Source organism: Thamnophis sirtalis, unplaced genomic scaffold (assembly GCF_051295495.1).
Source record: "Thamnophis sirtalis isolate CommonGarterSnake01/CBP01778 unplaced genomic scaffold, rThaSir2_p1.2 scaffold_8, whole genome shotgun sequence".
Classification (NCBI taxonomy): Eukaryota; Metazoa; Chordata; class Lepidosauria; order Squamata; family Natricidae; genus Thamnophis; species Thamnophis sirtalis.
In genome coordinates, this window is record NW_028261388.1 from 44,296,676 (window position 1) to 44,321,380 (window position 24,705).

General features: G+C 36.9%; 1 protein-coding gene and 1 long non-coding RNA gene across 12 annotated transcripts in view; one reads left to right on the forward strand and one right to left on the reverse strand.

Annotated features, from left to right (window-relative positions):
• The window catches only part of ROBO2 (roundabout guidance receptor 2), a 688,225-nt gene that overhangs the window by 444,944 nt on the left and 218,576 nt on the right, over positions 1-24,705 (reverse strand). The gene's annotated exons all lie outside the window — the stretch shown is intronic.
• On the forward strand, positions 843-3,537 carry LOC148044381 (uncharacterized). Its single transcript, XR_015697580.1, has 2 exons — positions 843-1,403; positions 3,470-3,537. It is a non-coding gene; the product is annotated as an uncharacterized LOC148044381 (long non-coding RNA).

Consider the following 24,705-nt stretch of genomic DNA (forward strand, 5'->3'; position numbering starts at 1 on the left):
GTGCCGTTTAGAACCGGTTCCAGCTCCCTCCCCCCGCCCGTCTGCACATCATCAAGATGAAGAGCGAGAGGAGGAATTCTGGGAGTTGAAGTCTACAAATCTTAAAGCTGTCAAGTTTGAACACCCCTGGGTTTTTTTTTCTAAAGAGTTAGGAGTGCAAGGGTCTTGTAACTTGACAGTTTTAAGACTTGCGTGCTTCAAATGCCAGAGTTTCTGAGCTAACATTTTGGTTGCTAAGCAAGAGCATTGTTAAATGAGTTTCACCACATTTTACAAGTTGGCCATGCCCACCCAGTCACATGACCGGCAAGCCACTCCCACCCAGTCACATGGCTGGCAAGCCACTCCCACAAAGCAGGCCACACCTACAGAAGAGGTTCTAAAAAATTTGAAACCCACCACTGCACTGGACCCACTGTCCACCCTCAGATTCTACTCTTTAAGGTTGGTTATTAGATGCTCATTGACCTGGCTGCTGCTTTTGAATGCCAGGTCAGTGTGTAACAAAGAATTATTCATGATTGTATAATGATCTGGCATTCTTATAAAACTTAATTCTTAATTCTCAAGAAATGGATCACCCAGGCTTTAGGTAAGAAGGCTGGATGGCTAATCATCTGTAAGTGATAACTGAATGTGAGGTATGTTATTTAAAGTTGGGCTTAAGGAACGATTGGGATTGCTGCTAGTGTACCACCCTCCATGCTTCTGGATTCCATTGTTGGATTGCCAATAGAGTCTCCAAGACTGTTGATACCTGGATATTTCAATCTGCCATCTGGTGACACTGAATCATGAGTACCTCAGGAGTTGGTGGCTTCCAGGGCAATCAACTGTCTCAAGTCAAAAACATCCTGATGCATACTGCTGGTTGCAAATTGGATATTTGTCTCAGGGTGGTTGAGTTGTGACCTAGCATTGAGGTCACTGATATCAATCCATTGTCATAGACATATCACTCACTGATTGCCTTTGGGGACACTGGTGTCACCCTCTCTGCATGGAGACTGGACCTGTTCAGTTATCCTTCTTCAAATGATTAATAGATCCAGTAAGACCCCACAGAGTGCTTTGGGTTTCATATGAAAATTTGGTGAACCTCTGTTGCTTCCTGAAATGGGTAGGTGAGGCCTTGTTTTGCATTGCCCCTGTGCAGCTTCTTCCTTGTGTTGATCCCAGGATTCTCTTTGGTTTCCTAGGGCAGGGGTATCAAACGCAAATCATCATGGTGGCATCACATGACATATCAGGACTTTTTTCTACTTTGCTAAACTAGGAGTGGGCGTGGCCAGTGTGTGATGCATCTGGACCATGGGCCTGGAGTTTGACTGCCCTGTCCTAGGGATTCTGGGAGATGAATTTCCAAGGTGATGCTTAGAGTACTATTGAAAAGAATATTCAAAGTGAGTTTGACCAGACACGGTAAGAGCCTACACTAAAGATTACCATATAACAATAAAGGCAGTCATATTTCTCCAACATTATTATGTGCCTGATGGCCATCTTTCCATATTTCACCTCCTCTTTTTATTTAGTTTTGTATGTTATTGCTTTATTAATTTTTGAGATGTATTCATATACCACATTTATTAATTTTTGAGGTATATGCATATATTAAAACTATGTTTTTAGACCAATTTATAAAATTTTTGGAGTCACTGTAAATAAATTTAGGAGTGACTCAGGATATTTAGTATCTTAAAATTGTTACGATTTTAAGAAGAGCTATTTGATTGCTTTGACTAGGATGAACATTTTAATTTGAGAAATCTGTTTTACTACTGGTATTTGACCATTATTATGAATATGATCCTCTTTGCTTTACTCTTCTGCTGTCATGTTCAATGAATGGGTTGGAACTTTCTTATGTCCTTCTGGCCAATAAGTCTAAGTGATTTGCTTTGCACTTTCAGTTCTTGTTACAATAGGAGGACACACACACACACATACACACACACGTGCATGCGCGCGCGCACACACACACACACAGAAACAAGAAAGAGAACATTGTTCCCAAATTAGCCTTGAGCAGTGCTTTGAGTGGTACTCTACCTTGACCCTTCATTTCTTTCCGTGACATTAGTCAGCATGGAGATTACAAAAAAGACAGATAATGCAAGAGGCCTTCAAGCTGTGATATACAGTATATATCTAATAGGAGACAGGAACAGTAAGAACACAGTACACTTGTGCTTTTCATTTCTAAATGAAATTTCAGGGCTCGGGTTATTTATTACATTTCCTTTCAATGATTCATATTTTTCCTCTGTAGGCTGAAATGTATTTGAAGGATTTGTAACTATGTTTTTTATTTTATTTTCAGTACTTTCCTTCCTCACACTTTTCATTTCTACTGTCTGTGATGATTTTCCCTTTCTTTTCTTTTTCCTCCTGCTGACAGACCCTAGTGCCCTTTGATTCAAAACCCACACATATTGTATACATTTTGCAGGAAAGTAGTATATAGCCATTTTGATAATTTAAAAATTATAATTTATTCTCAACTTTCATGAAGAAAAGCCAATTTCTTTCTTTCTTTTTAAAAAAATTAAAAATAGTGCTTGAATGATTAGTATTGCAGGACTGAAGTGATTTTTGGGGTACAGAACTGACCATTCATGAAGTACAAAATTCAAAAGTTTACAAGATTTTATTATGAAGGTTGTATGTGGAGTTAGAAACCCAGTTTGAGAGATACAGTACATGAAGATTAATGAATCATCAGCTGATTTCATAGCTCTAGATTTCTTTTGTGCAGTTTATTTTAATTGTATAATAAATGTGGCATGCTACAACATGTTTACTTGAGCTACTACAATATGTCTGTCTTAAATGTATTTAAAAATGTATATTAAAATGTTTTTTGTTATTTATTGGGACAAGTTGTTGATAAAATTAAAATTTTGACAATTAAGACACAATCAAATTATAAAGTACATTTTCTTTACTGGCCATTAGTTTCATTATCTTTTGTTCTGTTTAATTCTGTTCTGTTTTTACAAATAAACAATCATGATATAAAGGCATGTGTGCCTTTTGACTCTTGAACTATGCAATCTTGTCCAATGTAGTAATGTGACTAGTGCAGAAGCTTAGCTGGCAGTTTTATGTTGGTGTAAAATTTTGCAAGCAAGATTTGTTTTGACCTAAAGGATTTAATAGCTCTAGGGAACCATTGCAGTGCATCACATGAATGAGTGCTGAGGGACTCTTAAATCCATGGATAATTTGGCTGCTGCACATGCATGGTAAATTGACATCTTTTAAATCCTTGTTAATTTTATACTAGCCTACACTTTTGCTTGCATTTCTTCATCATACTAGTTAGTCATGACTTTCTGTCTTAGGCATCAAAGAATGCAATGTTTGGTTTTCTAAAAATTAAACAAATGGAATTGGTCTGACTCAATTCTCTCTCTCTCCCTCCCTCTCTCTCTCTCTCTCTCTCACACACACACACAAATTATAGTCTGATTCAAGACCCTTATCACTTACTTACTTATACCAGACAGAAAGTAAAGCCTCAAATGAACCAGATTCCCCCCCCCTAAAATTATAAGCGCTCTCTGAAACTTATTGGGATCCATCAGATGTCTCAGGTAGAGATAATGGCAGGAAGCAGGTCCAACCATTTGAAAAGCATTCAGAGAGTGATCTGACCTTAACAAGGACTGATGATGAGATTCTCCACTTTTATACCATGTTAAATTATTCTGATCTAGCAAGTAACCATCTCTCTGTGTTAGGCTGTTAATAATTTGGATGAGGTGGTTGTTATAGTGGCAGACTATGCCACATGAGAGCAAATTAAAGTTTCCCAGAATTATCAGTTTTTGAAATTCCATTGCCAGGTCAAAGGCACATTGAGCAGCTTGGGCAGTAATTTCATAGTGCAGCAAGAAAGCTGGAAAATAGCAACAAACCCAACTGTTCCTAGAATTCAATTTCAGTCACAGTGTCTCACATCTGTTAATCTATGGCATATAGCCTTTGAAAGCCATTTGGGTTTCTTGACTGACAGGTGCTCCTCCCCACATCCCCTGCTCTGGAATGGTGGCTGGCACCAAACCCAAACCCCAGGTATATTTTAGAGAGAGGACAACCCTGTCAAAGCCTGAATGTGTCTGCAACAAAGATATCAAGTACTGGCACTATTTAAAATAGAAGTAATTCACAAAGTTTCTTATTTACCATACTAATACTTTGAACATTAATAATTTTGCAATTAGTTATCAATTTGCCCAACCAATTCAATAGTTTCAGTAGTCTCATTTACTTTGGATAACAGATGAATAGTAGTTCAGCAAAATCAGTACTTTATTATTATATCAATTGTATTTTGATCATTCAAACTGTTATGGCTTGATCCAGCTGTGATAAAACTTCAACAGTGTAACTGATTTTAAAATAAACCTTTTTTGCAAAATACTGAAATAAATATTGGCCCAGATCATGGAAAGATAGTTTTATGATTATATGGAATAAAATCCACAGTTAATTGTTATGTGCCTACACCTGTTAGCCACTGGAGTTCCAGCAGTCCCAGGGGACATTAAATAAGGACCTCATGTTACTCCAAATTCCTGCCAGCTCTCCCATTCGCCTTTTCTTGTGGGAAGCCAGTTGCTAAGTAAGAATAGCAACTTACTTAAGGCTGAGCAGATGATGCTTAAATCAAACTTCAGCCATCTATCTCCAATTAAGATAGTTATTCCCTTGCTTGGCATTAAGTATCTCTATGCTACTTGCTGAGTCTGAGGGCTTGAGGACCATGCCTCATTGCCTGACAGTTCCACCTGTTCTGATGGTAGCGTGTTTGATCAGCCTGAGCTGATTACACTGACAATCCATAGGTTCAGCTGGAGCAGCTTTTTCAAAGTCTTAGGTCATGATTGGCAGGGAATGTCAAAAATTACATTTTGCAATTACATAATTGAGGGCTGGAACTCCACAGACTGCCACTCATTCAGTGCCATCATAAATTTGATGAACAAGTGGCCATTAACCAAGTACTAGCTATAGTTCATAATGGAGAGATAATAAGCAGTAAATTATGAGCCAATCCAAGCTGAATGTGGACTGCATAGGATTCCAACCCTAGGACAACAGTACATCTTCCTGTTCTGTAAATACGTTTACAAGAAGCACACACACAATTTCAGGGACCTTGAGAATCAGCATCGTTCTTTGGGTTTTCAATTTGAGGCAACGATTAGAAACACATTGATCAACCCAGAGGTGGGTTCCTACCAGTTCGCACCTTTTCGGTAGAACTGGTTTGTCAAATCTACCGAACCGGTTAGAAGAGGTTCCACCAGTGGACCAGGAAAGCAGGCCACACCTACAGAAGAGGTTCCAAATTTTTTGAAACCCACCACTGGTCCTTGGATATGATTATTCTACACTATCATGCTCATATTTATAAAACTCAGTGCCTCTGTGAAAGGTAAGGATGACTACTGCGTTTGTGGTGCAATCAGAACATTGCATGTGTTGAAGTTGTTTTAACACAAACCAAAGATGCCTTTAAAAAAACAAGTTTACATCATATTCTTATGCATGCCAGTGCTGTGTGTGAGGTAATTTAAGGTGGTTCTGACAAGTGTCGTCGGCATCTTCATATCCGGTCACATGGGTGGCAAGCCACTCCCATCCGGTCACATGGATGGCAAGCCACTCCCACAAAGGAGGCTACACCCACAGAGTAGGTTTGAACAATTTTTGAAACCCACCACTGAATCAACCTTTAGGTAATATTCCAGTGGGGCTTTTTATTAACAAATTCTCTTAAAATAGCGCCGAATGTATTAGCAACCTCCATTCTTGAATACTGAAATGTTTGTCATGCAGGGTTCTTTTAAGTTTCCTTCTGAACTCTAATTATTATAGAATTCAGAACATGGGGAAAAACCCTTGCTAGATGAAATACAAACCTTGAACATACAATATACGTACGTACAGTGCATATACAGTACATGAACATATTAATTTAATTTGTGGTTTAGAGGCTGGCCTTATGCAACTTCAGGCAGATTTATAATGAAATCTCAGAAAATGATATGACACACTTTGAGCCACATTTCGACAAGACTGGAGAGGAAATTAATTTTAGCTATATCTTCTGTCCTCTTCAGTACAACTATCTTGACTACATTTATCAATCGTATAGATACAATTTTGTCCTCTACACTGTTTTGTCAGCTTCAGATTAGCTCTGTATTTTTGTATGTCATGGCAAGGTAGTATACTAAAGAAGCTAAATAACTATACAAAATAAATTGCCTTATTCTGGTAAAACATATACCAACATACATATAAAAAGAGATTGCCTTGGGACATTTTCTAAAAAAAGAAAAAAAGAAATCCCATTTCAACTTCAGATAATTCTCTCAAGTCAAATTTTGAATACACTACCTTTATTCAAAGTAAGACAAGACCCCTGGTGGTGCAGTGGTTAGAATTCAGTATTGCAGGCTAACTCACTGCTCACTCCAGGAGTTCGATTCTGACTGACTCAAGGTTGACTCCATCCTTCTAAGGTTGGTAAAATGAGAAAGCAGATTGTTGGGGACAATATATTGACTCTGCAAACCACTTAGAGAGGTCTATAAAGCACTATGAAGTAGTATATAAGTCTAAGTGCTATTGCTATTATTTTCTATTTTAATGCCTCAATATGAATATTATTAACATATTTCTAATTTGTTCACAGTTAAATAACTTCCTTTAATGGTCTTCTCATATAATTGTACTTCTGCTGTATATACTGTACATGATCATGTCTACATTCTTCCCAAACAAAGAGAAAGGGTACTACTTACAAAGCTAAATACATTAGGGATTCATAACATGCACTTGCAAGAGTGTATGTGGCATCTGCATCTCCTTTATACAGTCCTGTCACCCTCTTTTCACCAGGATTGTTGCAAAGTGATGACGTATTTTTTTTAGCTATGAAGCACTAGGTCTACAAACACTTCCCAGATTCTTTTATAAGTCCAACCTTGTCTGCACATTTAAATTCTTTAGCCTGTTCCTTTCAACAAACCTATTCATGACTTGGATAAGGAAGTGGAGGCAAATGCTTACTAAAACTGCAGTTGACATAAAATTGGGTAGTTTCCCAGCCTGCTATGTATTATAATATTCTTTTTCTTTTCATGATCTACAAATTGAACAATGGGAAGGAGTAGAGCTGGAAAACATACTGTTTTCTAATGATGAGAAAGAATAGAATCCAGTTCATGTCAACTTACTATCCACTGTTCATTGTTTTTATGTTTTATGTTTTTTTAAAGCTACTGTTTTGTATAGATTGGAGTTGAGTGTATATAAGTTCATGAATATATGGAATAGAAGCAGAGAGGTATACCATATAAGAACTGACATTTTCTATTTATTCTAGGAGTGCTGGAACATATTCTTAAATCTTTATAAGGAATATAGATATACAGCTTTTGTCAGCAAAACTGTCATCTAGTCAGAAATTTTGATACTTTAACATGACAGCATGTCAATCCTGTATCATCATTTGATCTTTGTCATTTCCGCTAAACAGGCTTACACAGTGCTAGCCTTCCATGGCCAAGATATTTTGGGATTTTGAGAAATGAGTGATAATATCACTGGAAAAATTGTCTTGCCCTGCATGCAACAGCCACTGAAATGAAATTGGGCAGAGAATGCTTAAAATGACAATGTCATCTCAGATAATTTATTTTACAGGTAGTCTTCAAGTTATGACCACAATTGGGACTAGAACTTCCATTGCTAAGTTATGTGGTTATTAAGTGATTCACACCAAATTTTACCATCTTTTTGACGTGATCATTAAGCAAATCATGCAGTCATTAACCTAATCTGGCTTCCTCCACTGACTTTACTTGCTAGATGCCCCTGAGACATTGCAAATGTTGTGAATAGATGCCAAGCAGCCACATTTTGTTCAAATGACTGCACGGATGCTTCAAAAGTCATAATTGAAACCTTTTTTCAGTGCTGTTGTAACTTTGAACAGTTGTTAAATGAACAGCATAAGTCAACGGCCATCTGCATTAGATGGCTTTGGAAAGGAGAGAGAGAGGGGGGGAGGGGGGGAGGGAGGGAGAGAGAGAGGGAGGGAGAGGGAGAGGGAGAGGTAGTGCTGCAAAGCTTCTGCTTCTAACAAACTGCCTACTGGAATCCTGTTACAAAATCTACAAAATCATTTTACATTCTAAATCAGGTTTTCACATAATTTTCCCTGGATAAATATTTGTAAAGGTTCCTGAAATAGGAAAACTAATTGTTAAACAGTAAATAAAATTCCTCACTAGCCCAGCGTAGCTGCCATGGGTCTAATTAAAATATTTGTAGTAGAAATGCAAAAGGAAGTTGAATGAACCATCCATTTTCAAAGGCAGTCTGACAGCATTCCTTTGTCTATAGGACATCCTGCAAGTGAAGAAGTCTCCTTATCTTGGGCTGATTGGCTTCTACACAGTGAACATTACTACCACCCATTAACATTTCAGGGCCCTGAAGCTTAATTGAAAGTTGCCTATGTAGTCTGACCCTTGTAAAAGGCATTCTCAGTCATTAAAGAATACTTTGGATTTGTTTAAGGTCTGAAAGGAAGTCAGTCATTAAGACTTATCTCTGTCTGTATTTTGTATTTGGAGAAAAGCCTAGTATTTAGTCTGAAGATGTATGCAGTTATTAGATACCTTGACCTTCTCAGTCTGCAAAATCATTACTTACTAATTAAAAGAAAAAGTAGTTCATATAGTTTATTCATATAAAAGCCTTAACCTGAGTCATTTTTATCCAGTAACTTTTACTGAATAAGGCTGGGCAAAACAGGCCGTTTCTTCATTTTCATGCAACAGAATACTGTAAAATATTGTCTATTTGCTAAATGTATGTTGCACTACTTGAAAATATGCTTTTCATATGTCTGTGAACTGAACATGAATTATTTTTTAAAAATGTGCAAGTGATGTGTTCCATCTTTCTTTATTAAGTTTTAAAATGACTTCTAAAGTGTGTTTCTTTGATCACCAGCAGCCTCTTTATGGAACAGCTGATATACATTTTTGAAGCATTGTAGATTGGCCACATAGTATTGAGTAGAAAACACAATATTAAAGTGTCAGGAAAGACTTACTTTTCTAGGAAAAAACTAAAAAACACCCCATGCCAAATATCTAGGAAATCCATCATGGAAAGTTTTTAACATTCATAACTGTAAAATCATTTTTAATTCCTCAGGAAATATGCATAATCTTTAAAAAGAATTTGAGATGTATCAGTATGCGGACGATACGCAGCTGTATCTGTCCGCCCCGTGCCAACTCAATGAAGCGGTTGACGTGATGTGCCAGTGCCTCGAGGCTGTTAGGGACTGGATGGGGCTTAACAAGCGTGTACTCAATCCAGATAAGACCGAGTGGCTGCTGTGCTTCCCTCCTACTAATTGGCCAAGTGTTCCATCTCTCAGGCTGGGGGGTCAAACAGTACGCCCCTCAGACAGGGTTCGCAATTTGGGAGTCCTCCTGGACCCACAGCTGACTCTTGAACACCACTTGTCAGCTGTGACCAGGGGGGGCATTTGCCCAGGTTCGCCTGGTGCACCAGTTGCGTCCCTACCTGAACTGGGAGGCCCTCACAACAGTCACTCGTGCCCTTGTGACCTCTAGACTGGACTACTGCAATGTGCTCTACATGGGGCAGCCCTTGAAGAGTATTCGGAGACTTCAGCTTGTCCAGAATGCAGCCGCGCGAGCGATCGTGGGTGTACCTCGGTTCACCCACGTAACACCTATCCTCCGCGAGCTGCACTGGCTGCCTATTGGTCTCCGGATACGCTTCAAGGCGCTAGTCGTTACTTATAAAGCCCTTCATGGTATTGGACCTGGGTACTTGAGAGACCGCCTGCTGCCAATTACCTCCACTAGACCGATTAGATCCCACAGATTAGGCCTCCTCCGAATCCCATCCGCCGGCCAGTGTCGACTGGCGACTACCCGGAGGAGAGCCTTCTCTGTGGCTGCTCCGACCCTCTGGAACGAACTCCCCATGGAGATTCGAACCCTCACCACCCTCCAGGCCTTCCGCAAAGCCCTCAAAACCTGGTTGTTCCGACAGGCCTGGGGCTAAAGAACTGTTGCCCCTGTCTCGAATGGTATGACTGTTGTGAGTTTTTAAATTATATATTGTTATGTTGTTTTTAAATCTTTTGTCTGTATTCCCCTCCCCGGTTCGAGTTGTGAGCCGCCCTGAGTCCCCCTTCGGGGGAAAAGGGCAGCATATAAATTTAATAAATTGAATTGAATTGAATTGAATTGTTGATTTACTTTGAGATGTAGTTTGCTGCCATTTGATACCAAAATTATAAAACAGATATATTAAGGATCTGAGAGTGTTAATTCACCTATTTTGTGTAAAACATCTTCAAGCTGCCCAAAATGTCTGCTCTGCCAACCAAAGTGATAGCATGTGACTCTTAAAGGCTTAAAGAAAAATCCTATATGGAACAGCATAACAGTAAAGTAAATTTATTTGTGACTACTTTTTCCCTTCCCAATAATATGAAATATAAAGCTCTTCATTTTAATTTAGCACAATAAGCATAGTATCTTCTGTGACAAATATACAGTTTTAGATTCCTGTAAAAGTAAAAGTAGCAGTTAAATACTCATTTGAGTCCTGTGTGCATTACTCAGTTTAATTAATTCACTTTTTATGCTACACTTTTTATTACTTTCCATTAAAAGACCTGGCAGATTGTGTTTGAGTTACAAAATGGAAGCAGTCATAATCCATCTTTACAGATTAAGAGATTTATTGTAAGTGTAGATGTAAAAGTGTCTATTTAGTGTGTTGATATGGATGCTTTACCTTAAGTAAAAAAAAACCATTTTGAACAGGAAGCATTTCAGCATGCTTGTTAAGTGTAAATTGCTCATTCCAATCAGTAAGTAGGCTATTTAAATACATTGACTCAATGCCCGAGAAGCATTTTAGAAACAGATGTACATGTTACAATGACACAGAAACAAAGACAATCCCATATACTACACATTAGTATAGTTAAGCGTGTTACTAATGTTAGTATAAATTAATAGCAAAGCATTAAAAGATGGAAGTGGTACACTCTTTCAAAGCAACATATGCTTATGACATGTGATGTGCATATTAAAACAGATGTTGTTCAGAGAAATTCCAAGAAGGACCTGGCTCTGAGATAGAGAATTGTTGATCCACCATTGCAATAGTTACTCCCTGATGTTATGGCAAGGTCACATTATGGGTACAAACAGGAACATCATAATGATGCCCATAATGGAGAATGAACTCTACATTCATGAAGCATCATCAATTATTGCAACTAAAATTAAAGTGCAACTATAGTCCTATATTGTCTATAAAACAGAAGTGAAGAAAGGAGAAGTTTGAAGTCCTATTGTTCATTCAATTAAAAGATATCTCCATTACAGATTGTCTTTGACAGCTGTCTTTGGACTTCCTATCATCATTTGATAGCTGGCTATTGACAAATAGCGTTTCTTGATAATTCATTTTGTTATTGAGAGAATAAATCTACAATGCTTGAATTGCTAAAATAAGGCTTTTGAAATCTATTAGCAGTCCCTTAAAATCATTCATTGACTTTGCTCTACTGCTGCCCCTCAAAATTTCTAAATTCTAAAGAACAGAGCAAACCTGTCAGAACATAAATTTATAATGCTAGCATATACTCTATAATTTTAAGAGCATTATCTAAAATATAGTTGGCATATAATTTAAAGCTGATAAAAGGGCACTGCAACAGTCTGGGAAACCAGAAAATGATTGAGGTTCTGAAACAGTATACCTGCTCCTTCTTGGAGAATCTAATTTCATTCAGAACCAACAGATCAACCACCTATTAGAAATTATGGTCTGTCACAATGAGTATATCTATCTAGCTGAGATTTAGTTTCAGTTTAGTATTTCTCATCCTATCCATTATTGAGTGCTAACATTCAAGGAATAATGCCATTTTTCCCTGAAGATGTCACAGAGAAATATACCTGGTTACTATCAGCATACTAAAAGCACTCAATGTCAAATTATTTGATTATTTCCTCTGAAAGTTTCATTCTATTCATGGGAATAGAAATACTCCCTATCCCCAAATCTCAGAGGAAATCCATAAGAATACTATTGTGAGTAATATCAAAACCCATGGACAGGTCAAGAATAACTATCAGGGCCACACTCTTTGTTTTGCTCCTCAAACATAGTCTTTCAATCTGACCAGGGCATTCTCAACCCTTTGGTCAATCTAGAAGCTAGCTGAAATTGGATCACAATAATGTTTGAGGAGTTCCAGTTGTGGAAATGCTACAAGTTTCTGAATCATCTTACCCAAGTATGGTAAGGTTTCGAGAATCTAGGTTAGGCTTCTCATATTTCTCTGTTTAAACTAGGAAGCAAAGTGCCCTTCCTCCTCTGATAAATATTTATCATGTTTATAAATAAAATATTAAACATAAAACAATAGGTGAATTTCCTTGCTTCACCTGACTCTCACCAGTCTGAGGATCTCTACATAGCTCCTTTTTATAACATCAGATATTGAACAGTATTTCAGAGATACAGAGATATTGTAATATATTCTGGAGATCATCCTTTAAAAAAAATCTTGAAAAATGCTTCTTTGTAGGTTATTTGAAAGATGCTTATATTAATACCAGTATAAATTTGTGTGAACAGTTTTTAAATTGTTTATGGATTGATTTCCATTTTCTTTCTGAATCTATATTATGCTACAATAATCTATATCAGTGCAATTAGGTTTCTCAAAAACTAGCAATGTTCAGACTCAGTAACTCTAATCAATTATTTTATTTATGCAAAATCTTAATGATATGGATAATATCAAAGTGAATTTATTCTAGGAAAAATAAACATGAAATGAATACATCATATATTCATACATTTTGCATTATTAAAATAAACCAACTGAACTATTGCCAAAAATATTAAGGCAGTAAAAAGCAAACATTAAGAAAAGTTTTTCCATGCATATGTCTATGTAGATGCAGATCCATTTCCTTTCAAACATTTTGGCTTTGACACAAACCACCCAGGAAGATAAATATTGCTACCAGAAGCTTTCCAAAATGAATATTTAGGTAGCTAATAGTTAAAGAATATTAATGTGTACAAATAATTTAAAAAATGAATATGCAAAAGTGATTGATTTGTTCTAGAAACAGTTATGAGGTCTTTTCCATGCTCAGTTAATATTATTCATTAGTGCTTTAAATCAGTATAAAACTATGTTTATTTTGGAACCATTGAATCATATCTTTCAAAGCATCAGGGAACATCAGGGAACTACCAGAAGACTATAAAATAGCTTCCTAGCTTCAAAAAAGCAAAACAGACAGACAAACAAAAACAGATCCAGGAAACTACAGACCAATCAGTAATACCTGGGAAGGTCTTGGAAAAGATAATCAAGCAACAGATCTGCGAACATCTAGAAAAAAACAAAGTTATAACCAGAAGCCAACCTGGGTTTGTCAAAAATGGATCATGCCAAATAAACCTTATTTCATTCTATAACAACATGACTAAATTAGTGGACCAGCAAAATGCATTGGACCTAATATATTTGGATTTCAGTAAGGCATGTGACAGACCACAATTTACTTCTTGGTAAACCAAAAAAAATGCGGGATAGACAGCATCACCATGAGATAGGTTTGTAACTGGCTGACAAATCACTCTCAACATGTGGTCCTCAATAGAACTACATCTACGTGGAAGAAAATAAGCAGTGGGGTACCCCAAGGTTCTGTTTTAGACCCAATACTCTTCAACATCTTTATAAACATTTTAGATGAGGGAATAGAAGGGGAACTCATCAAATTCGTAAATAACATTAAACTGGCAGAAATAACCAACACTCGAGTAGATAGGTTCAAGATCCAGATGGATCTCGATAGATTTGAACACTGGAACTTATCTAAAAAAATGAAATTTAATGTACAGAAAAGTGGGGTTTTACACAGGCAAGAAAAACCACATGTACATTACTGGCTCAATAACAGAGAGGCATGTTGGAGTCCTAATGGACAATAACTTAAATTTGAAGTAGCAGTGTGTGGCGGCAGCCAAAAAACCAAATGCAATTGTAGGTTGCATTAACTGTCACTGTGATCCCATGGAGCGGCAGATTGAAAACCTGTCAAATAAAGATTTATCTCTCTTCATTTTTCCAGTTAACATGACTGGGGATCGTTTGTCAAAATTGGGAAGGCAGCAAGGCAAGAGAGAAGCCTTCACTTTACATGCATGATTGCTGATGCCATGAAGCTGAAAAACAACTGATAGACATGGGGAATGATCTGGCTTTATTGGAAATGTCTCCAATACCTATGGATGTTCCTGCAGGCTACTTATGAATACAGGTTTAGTGCTCTTCTGAAATATCACCAAATCTTTGTTTAGGCTACTTTTGATATGGCTTTACCAGAAGCATAGTGAAAGGATATAAAGAACCACAGGAGTCTCCTTCACACTGTATCACATAACTTCCCAATGTCTTTCAAATATGTTGGGCTGATCCCCATTCAAAACTAAGCCTTTGAAACTGAGATTGTTTTAAAACCAGGTAAAAAAAGTGAAAGGTACTGGTTTGAAATCTGGGCATTTTCCTGCCGCTCAAACCAGATTGTCCCTGTTTGAGGTGACCTTTTAGTAGCCTAATGTAGCTGATACATCCTGGGCTGATCCAGCTTCCCTAGGGTAATCTAATTGTGATACTGATTAGATAGATTTGCATGGATTGAGAGATAGGTGAAGACATTTTGAGAGCACAACATAAAATGCTATGGTGAGACAATGATGAAAGTATGAAAGGCCACTCTGTTATTCCTTCAGATTAAAAATGTGTAAAATGGCCTTTTAGTTTCAAAAATGAATATTAATTATTACATGTGCAAGATCTGGCACTAACATTTAATATGTTTGTTCAAATGCAGGAGGGCCCAAAAATTCTATTGGGCTAATACTTGTTATCAATGCTGTTTCCACCCTGTCTTTCTTTTTCCATCATTTATTTACTAAAATAACACATATGCTATAAAGCAAATCAGTAGTACCATCTCCATACTTCATCATTATCTCTAACAGGAAAAAAGTGGCAGAGATGGATCCTTAAGAATAGGTTATGGTTTGTTCTGTTTTATAATAACACTATTCTTCCCATAATGCTTTGGGCTCCCTACCCAACTGCAAAGAGCCCCTTAGGGAGTGTTTGCTTTATTTACTCTGGTGCTGGAATATATGGTTCCATTTCTGCTTTAAATTATTTTCAGCATTGTACTCAGACATGCTCGTATATCAAAGTGCATTTCTGCAATCTGCGTGGATTTCTTCTCACCTTTAATATTTTCATTGTAGAAGCTTTGAATGACTATTCAATGTGATTGATATAATGTAGATCTTTAAATGATTGCATGATCACTGTAGATTTGCCTAAAATAAGAACAACTTCTACAGGATTTCCCATTCTTTGGGTGTGTAGAATTCTTATAGAGTGTAAAGGATGTTTTTACAAAAAAAAGCCTCTTACTTATGGAATCAGGTCAAAATACTTTATATTCATGCAAAGCCAAAGGGAAAATGTAGGTGCACATAAAAATCTATTTTGAATTAAATATGACTTCCTTTCAGCTTTTATTTTAATACCTTTCTGAATTTCACATGATCACTTAATACGTCTAGATAAAGTACAGAATTTTATATTAAAACTATTGCAGAAAACATGATTGGTATTCAGAAATTGGCACCTGCAAGCCTTTTAAAAAATGCTACTTTTTAAAAGTTCTCTCTGCACATAAAATAATCTCTTAAATGTCACTGAAACAGCAGAATTTGAAAGTATTCATTCCTGGCACAATTAAGTAAATATAAATACTGTATATTTTATAACTGTGGTTTTAGTATGACAGTAATTACAGGATTGCTTTAAAATTACCTGTATTTGAATAACTATTGATTTAAAAATTCAAAAATGACTGAAATCCCTTCTAACCTGCAGGTGGAAGGCCAAACTTTGACTGTTAAATAAATGATTTGCATATCTTAGTCTCTGACATGTTTAATCAAAAAATGCGGGTAACAGGTGCTATGAAAGACATGAACTATACTAACCTATATAAATAAAGCATATTGAACCAGCACATTTTTTTCTGAAACTGTGCAACAGATTCTGTATTATTAGATGGTTCGTGGGTAATCCAAATAACCAGACAATCCTCTTTATGTAAAGAGGAACACTCCTGATTTATTTCTCTAGCTCCAGCATGCTGCAATTGGCAATAATGTGACAATTGTCTCAGGAAGAAACCAGGGGTGGGCTTCGAAAATTTCAGCAATGGGTTCTCTGCATAGTTGCTGCGTGGGTATGGCCATGGTGGGCATGGCCTCATCAGCTTCCTGCACCAGGCAGAGGGAGTGTTTTTGCCTTTTCCAGGTTCCAGAAGCTTTCCTCAAGCCCCTGGGAGGGCAAAAGCCTCCTCCCCCAGGCTCTGGAGGCTTTCTGGGAGGACCATTTTCCCCCATCCCCGAGTCTCCATGTGGGCCCTGCACTTATCTTGCATCCAAAATGGGTCGCATGGAGATTCCTAGGAGGAGCGTGGTGGTGTGGCAACAGGGGTGTGTGTGGTGGGCAGGGCCAGCCAGGGGTGGGGTTTGGAGGTTCTCCAAACTGGCCATAATCTTAGCTATAGGTTCTCCGAACCCAGGCGAACCCATAGCAACCCACCCCTGGAAGAAACCAAACAAAACCCTTTTTACTTGCAAAAAAAATAACATGGTGAGTAATGGCTAGTGTACGAGAATCAGATTCAGTAATTACTAGCCACCAATCAGTGGTGGGTTCCCGGAAGTATGGCCCGGTACGGGTGTACAAGTGGCAGCCACCACCATACTGGAACGATGTTTTGGTGGGCCGAACCACCTGCCCGTGTTCCTTACCTCTCTTTGAGGAAAACAGGCCAAATTGCGCATGTGTGCACAGTGTATGGCACCTGCGCGACCTCGCTGAGCAGCTGGGGCCTCACAGGGCAGTCGTGAGCACACCCGTGCATAGCATATATGCCCAAGGTGAATATCCGGCCCATCACAGCATACCAGTAGCGACAGGATCCAGAACCCACCACTGCCACCAACCCATGTGTAGATATGAAAGATCAGATCCAAATGTGAAGATCCAATTAAACTAATTTATTGCTAGTTATGTCAAAGCACAGAAATATTCTTTAAAAAAAACAATTTTTATTTATTTTTGAACAAGGACAAACATTAAAAAAACCATCTTCCATTACAAATTGTAGAAAGTGTGTCAATTGGTTACAGTATTTCCATGCATCTCTTCCATAGTCATCACCTGCTTTTCATATCAAATCACATATTTTAAATTCATCTATATTCATGTATATCACGATTATTATATCTCAACCTTAATTTGACTATAATTGTTTTTACGTTCTTTTATATATAATATTGAAAATCTAGAATAGAATTATATGATAACATTCAATTAAATCATCCTAAGATCATCCAATCACAATACATCTTTATAACATATTCTAGATAAAGCTTTTAAATATCCTTGCATAATCTCCATGTATTGTTTATATATCTATATGTATTGTTATCATTATTAATCATTATTTAACTATAGCTATTGTCACTTCATTTTATACATACTACTAGTAAACTAAATTTAGCTTAGTTTTTATTATACATTTTCATTGCATCAACCTGTATCTTTCCAGTAGTAGTACGGTCTTATATCTCTTGCTGTTTGTAGCATTAATGCTCTAGTTACTTTCTTAATAAATCTTGTATAAACTTCTCTTCGCAACATGTTGTTCCTTTTGTATCTCATAAAAGCTTGAAACCCAGCATCTGTTCTTTCCATCAGCTTATCTTTGGTTATCGCTAGTGCTTCTGTCAAGATTTCTCTCCTTATCTCCATCAATTTTTCTCTCTTTTCTTTTGTGCTTTGAAGTCTGGGGTAGAGTTACAATCCATCTATCTCCCCTTTCCATATTCCACTCTTGCCATTACAGTCAACCACCATGTCCCAAAATATTGAATATTACACCTTTGTAATTCAGGAAGTACTATTGTGTATTACAAATATTTATTTTGCAATGAAGATTAAAGAGTCTCAGAAAACACGAAAGTGATAATTTATCACTGATTTAAACAAAATAGTTTCACAGAGCCGTTATATAATTCTGTTATCAATAATATTTTTACATAGTGTAGGGTTAATTAGCACTTTAAACAATATTTTTCCTCCAGAATTCATTTAGAATGACCAGGATAATTTTCCTATAATCCTTATATACCTAAACATTACATTAATTCCATATTTTTGTAGGCTGGATTTTGTAAAAGAAATTCTACATGCATAAAGCTCTGTATAATTAATCTTTAATTGCGCAGTACTTAAACTTTCCTATCTGAAAAAAGATATACATAGTGTATGCAATTAGTGGATTATAATGCCAGAACATAGTACTGTTTATTTGAAAAAAAGCTGCAGCTGTTGTTAGTTGAATAATAATTACATTTCCAGAAAAAAATCTTGTTCCATTTACACTTTAGATTTTTAATACAAAGTTAATAATTCACTGTGATATATGCAAAAATATAATGTATGAACACAGTATTTTTAATTTTACTGAAAAGTCATATGAATGAATCATACCTTGATAAGATTTGTATTTTATCTAAAAAACAATATTTGAATACAAAATGAAAAGCCACAAGAGAAAATATATTTATAATTAAGATTATTTTTACTGTATATATTCCCTATCAACCTTCCTTGATATATTTTCATTTAGTGAAAAATCCTAAGTTATTATAAAATGTATGTAAATGAATTTACCTATGTACAGTATGAGTAGGAATCAAATCAGTTGGTGATGTGAGTGTAGAAGCTGTATCTTGAACTTTCCTACACTTTTATTATCTTAATAGTTGTCCTTTTCAGACTAGAATAGAGAGATAGCTGTGAGTCAGAATGCTATCACTACAAAATAAATAGCTCCAGTTTTTTTGTTGATAAATATAAGGTGAACAAAGTTGGGAATCTGGTAAAAATCACAGTCCTAAAAAAAGACAAATATTTAAAATCTTCATTCTGATGATTACATTCATTAAAACCAATAATGTAAATCTGGAAATGGTAACAAATAAAATCCACATTATCATTACAAGCCAGCCTAGAGGAGAAATAGTAACTACATTTAGTTTTCTTTGACTTCAGTCCTAAAGTATTTTTTAAATGATATATTGCTTAAAGACTCCTACATTATTCAGGATCTTTAGTGATTCAAGTATGAATCACCCGAGCTTATCTGTAGCCAGTTTCTTGTAGCAATTATTTTAGAATGAGCTTCATATTGATACTTGGGAATAAATATTGTTTTTGATAAAATAATATAGTCTATATAATGCGATTTAATTCCATCCCTAGCATTATTTGCCTTGCATCATTAGCCAAATGTTTTTTAAATTATTTTTAAGGCAAAAAATTGAAACAATATCCTTTTTTGTCTATTCACTTAAAAGTCAGAACTTCTAGATTCTGCTGCCTAAGCAAATCACCTCTCTTGTTTCATGGTATATGATATTTGCACATTTGTTTATTTGAGAAGCCATCAGTTTCTTACAAGTTGACTCCAACTGATAAAATAATGGTGTTGCTCATGGCAGATATTGGGTGACTCCCTGATGACCTGTTAGGGACACAGTATAGAAACAGTGGTATTAGCTGTCATCTACACTAAAATGTTAGCAATGCATACTGTATAAGAGATATTAGCTTTTTGTTAATTCCTGTTGGATAAAATCACCAGACAGCATGAAGCATTAATTGCCTCTGGTTGAAGAGTACTAGCAGTTAATTTGCATAAGCACTTGTCATTACCATTAAGCACATTTGCACTCTGATGAGTTTTTTAAGTCCTTCTTAAGAAGCTCATCTGAATTTAATGCTGAGAAATGCTTCTCATTCTGAACAGAAGCACACTTCTCATTTAACACACTGCCTATTTACAGATTATGTAGTCCTTTTCCTGTCACACTCCATAACATAGTCATTCACATTCTCCACTTTCCAGACAAATGTTAAGTTCAGTTTTTAAAAATGTAATATTTTTTTAAAAAGCACAACCAATGACCACATAAATTGCAGTCTTACAGCACTTATTTGTTGTATTTGTTGTATTATTTTATTTATACATTTGCTTATTTATACCTTTACCATTCAGTATTACAATTAGTAGCCCTGAATTTTCAATTCATCAAATAATCCATTTGCCATGCTGCCTAGCATCAGCTAGAAAGCAATATACCATAGAGGATTTGAAGCTTGAAGAAAGTAGATTGCATCAATTCCTCTCTTAGAATCCTTGGATATCTTCACCTCAAAACTCAAAGATAAATTCATTTTAGTCTCCATAATTCTTCAGATTTATGGATTTCAAAAATCTCCAAGGGCTCTAAATTATGAAACCACCTCAGCTAGCTAGAGAGTAAAAAAAAAGGAACAACTGCAACCATGTAAGAAATAATAGTTGATCTGTCACATTTTTTTTACAGACCAGAACTCCTGGAGTTCTGCTTTACCTTATTATTTCTCTGGTCATAAACAGAATACTGCCCTTGGTAGTGGGATTCAGTTATTTACATTTATTACACAAGGCCAATATTCTGTTCCAGTCACAAATGACTGCAAGCAATTTACAAATTTATGAACAATAATAAAATTAACAGATAGCAGATTAACAGAATAAAACAACAATGTAACTTTCCCACATATCAAGAAACAACCATAACTCTTAAAAAACATTCACTGCCTTGGAGAAAAGAGGAACTGATGGGATACAGGCCTCAGCTATTCTGTGGAGCTGTATGAACACTTGGGACCTTGGTGTTTTGTAATTGGCTCATTAAGACTCAACTTCTTCCTGAAGGATGGCTATTTCTGTTTCTCTTTCATCTTCATCCAGAGGACACTGGGCCTCTTTGTTACAGACAGTCAGCACTCCCCCCGCCCCCAATAATCATTTTTCCCAAAACTACTATTGTATTTTTTTCCCTTTAGGTTTTTAAAAGGAAATTTTCTACTACGAATAGTAGCTTGATATTTATTTCCTAAATAATCACACAATATACATGTATTTATACTGTAGACATATATCCATGCTACATTCAGAATACTATTTACTTTAGAGGTAAAAATAAAATATTATACTAATACATTCTTTAAGTATATATTTAACAAAATATATTACAGGCTGAACATCAACTAATATATATTAAAATTTAACACAAGATGAATTTGCAACAGATTATTTAAAAAAACCTGTGTAAAGGTGAACATGTTTAATTTCCTCTCTACTATTTACCTTTCTGAATGAAATTCTTCCTTGCATTTCAGCAATGGGAAGCTATAGCTAAATGTAAGATCTAATTGTATAATAAAGGCCAGGTTGCCTTCACATGAACTGAAAAACCCATCACTTGAGTCACATTGAAAGCAATGTAAAATTGTAATATTACAATACAATATGCTATAAGAAAGCTTATGCCAGTCAGTGTACTTATGGCAGCAGTACACACACACGTACACACACACACACACACACACACACACACACACACACACAGAGTAATAAAAATCTCAAGCTAAATATCACAAGTTGGCTTAATTCTAATAGCTTTGAAATCAATAGTCATTAGTTCTCAACTATAATTTTCATTAATAGGGTTATAGTGTAATGTTGCATGCAAAAATGTAAAGTACAGAGTTTGTGGCCCACCATAACAAATATTACGTGACTTGCTCAGTTCCCTCACCCTTCCCTCCATGAATGCCTATACTGTGAAGAAGCTTTTCATTATTAATTCTGTAAAACATATGTCTACAATGCAACATTTTCATATATCTCTTGTAGTATTTTACATCTATTTAAACTGATTCCTTCACAGACAGGAATGTCAATACTAGTCATATTGTAACTAAAATCAGATAATTATTCTGGGATTGAGCCCAAAGAAGAGACAGATTCTGAAATTCTAAATAAATAAATAATCTAAAATTAATATTCTTTCAATCACACCCATCTTAATTACTTTTATCTTATTGCAAACACTCAAATTAAACTGCAACTATCTAGTTCAGGATTGTCAAATTCAAGGCCTATGGGCCAGATCTGGCCTATGAGGTGCTTAGATCTGGCCCTGCGGCCACAATGGAACAGGGATGTGCAGTCACTAGAGGCAAGGGAGGCGGAGCCTCACCACTCTCCTCAGGAAAAGAAAAGAAATTTAAATATATTTTTTCAAATAATTAAAGCCAAGATAGTTGCTACCAGATTCCAGGTCACAGTGGCTTGGTGTCTGCTTAGTGTTAACTAAAGCAGGAGGCGAGAGAACTCGGGGCCTCTTTTCCATAAGGAATTTTTCGCCTTCTAAAAGTTAAGAAAGAGTTAAAAGGCAAAGAAGTTCAGATGGAAAAGAGGCACTAATTCTCCCGCCTCCTGATCTGGAAGCAGCCAATCATGTCTTCTTGAGCACGCTTATGTTGGGCGGGTTATTTTGGAGGGCGCGCTTCAGAGGAGAGAGGAGTGGGGGAGAAGGAGGAGGCTCGCTCTTCACCCCTCCCCAACCTTCCCAGGGTCCAGATTCCCTTCGCTGCAAGCCTTGCTGTCTCTTGCATCCCAAAGGTGGGTGGGTGTGGGAGCTTTGGTGGCCCCAATTCTTCTCTGGGGGGGCGGGGGTGTCTCCTGGGGCTGCTGGCTAGATAGACTCCTGAGGAGCGACTCCTTCCCTCCTAGTCCCCCTGTGTGTGGCTGGAAATGTCCGCGCATTTCAGCCAGCCACAAAACGCTTAGCCGGGGTTTCCTTACAAGAGCCAGGTGGGAGAAGCCCTCACTTCTTTCTTGTGGACACGGGCACTTTGCATCACGGGAGCTGCCAAGTGCCTTTACTGCAGACCTGGGCACTTGGCGGCTCCCATGATGCAAAGTGCCCTGCCGCCCACCCGCTGACCCGGCCTGCGGCCACTGCTTCTCCAAACTCCACTGCTGGAAGTCTCGGATCGCCTCTGGGGGAAGGCTGAGTGAGAAGCAGAGCGAAGCTTCTCCACGGCCTCCCGGCGCTGTGCAGAGGCTACCCAACGTATTTTTGTAATATGCATGCAGATCCAAGCAGTGCGGCTTTTTGCATTTGACTGATGGTGATTTTGTCAATTTTTAACTGTTTTAAATGTAATTCCAGTGCTTTTGGAATAGCACCCAGTGTGCCAATTACTACTGGAATTACCACTGCTGGTTTGTGCCAAAGTCATTGAATTTCAATTTTTAAGTCCTGGTATTTTGCGATTTTTTTCATGTTCCTTCTCAGCGACCCTGCTATCACCTGGTATTGCGATGTCTATGATTGTGACCTTATTTTTCTCAACCAGTGTGATGTCTGGTGTATTATGCGCCAGTATTTTGTCTGTTTATATGCGAAAATCCCACAAGATCTTGACCATCTGATTTTCGGTAACTTTTTCAGGCTGATGTTCCCACCAGTTTGTTGCTGTTTTAATATTATAATTTTTGCACAAATTCCAATGGATCATTTGTGCTACTGAATTGTGCCGCAATTTATAATCAGTCTGCGCGATTTTTTTACAGCAGCTGAGTATGTGATCAACAGTTTCATCAGCTTCTTTGCAAAGTCTGCATTTGGCATCATCAGAGGATTTTTCGATTTTGGCCTTAATGGCTTTGGTGCGGATAGCTTGTTCTTGCGCAGCCAGGATTAGTGACTCTGTTTCTTTCTTTAATGTACCTGTTGTTAACCATAACCAAGTTTGTTCACTGCCCACTTTATCTTTTATTTTTTCCAGAAATTGACCATGCAGTGCTTTGTTCTGCCAACTCTCCATTCTTGATTTTATCACATCTTTTCTGTATTCTTGTTTCGTCTGTTGGGCCTTCAGCAGTTTTTTGTTCTTTACTTCGATTAATAGATGTTCTTGACTTTCTTTTAAATAATCAGCCAGTGCATGTTTTTCTTCTTCAACTGTTTGCTTCACTTGTAATAATCCTCTGCCACATGATTTTCGGGGCAGGTACAGTCTATCAGTATCACCACGTGGATGTAAACTGTAGTGCATTGTCATTAGTTTCCTGGTTTTTCGGTCCAAAATGTCCAAATCAGCTTGTGTCTAGTTAACTATACCAGCTGTGTATCTTATAACTGGTATTGCCCAGGTATTTATGGCCTTGATTGTATTTCCACCATTCAATTTAGATTTCAAAATTTTCCTAACTCTGTTGGTGTACTCTCGCCTGACAATAGTTTTTACTTCTCCATGCTTGATATTATCTAACTGCAGAATGCCTAAGTATTTGTAGGCTTCATTTTCTTTGCATTTAATTAGTTGGCCATTGGGCATTTCAATTCCTTCACATGCAGTGATTTTGCCTCTTTTTATGGATACGGTGGCACATTTTTCCATGCCAAACTGCATTGAAATAGCGGTGCTGAATACTCGGACTGTGTTTGTCAATGATTGGATTTCTATTTCTGACTTTCCATAGAGTTTCAAATCATCCATATATAGTAAATGCGAAATTTTTTCAG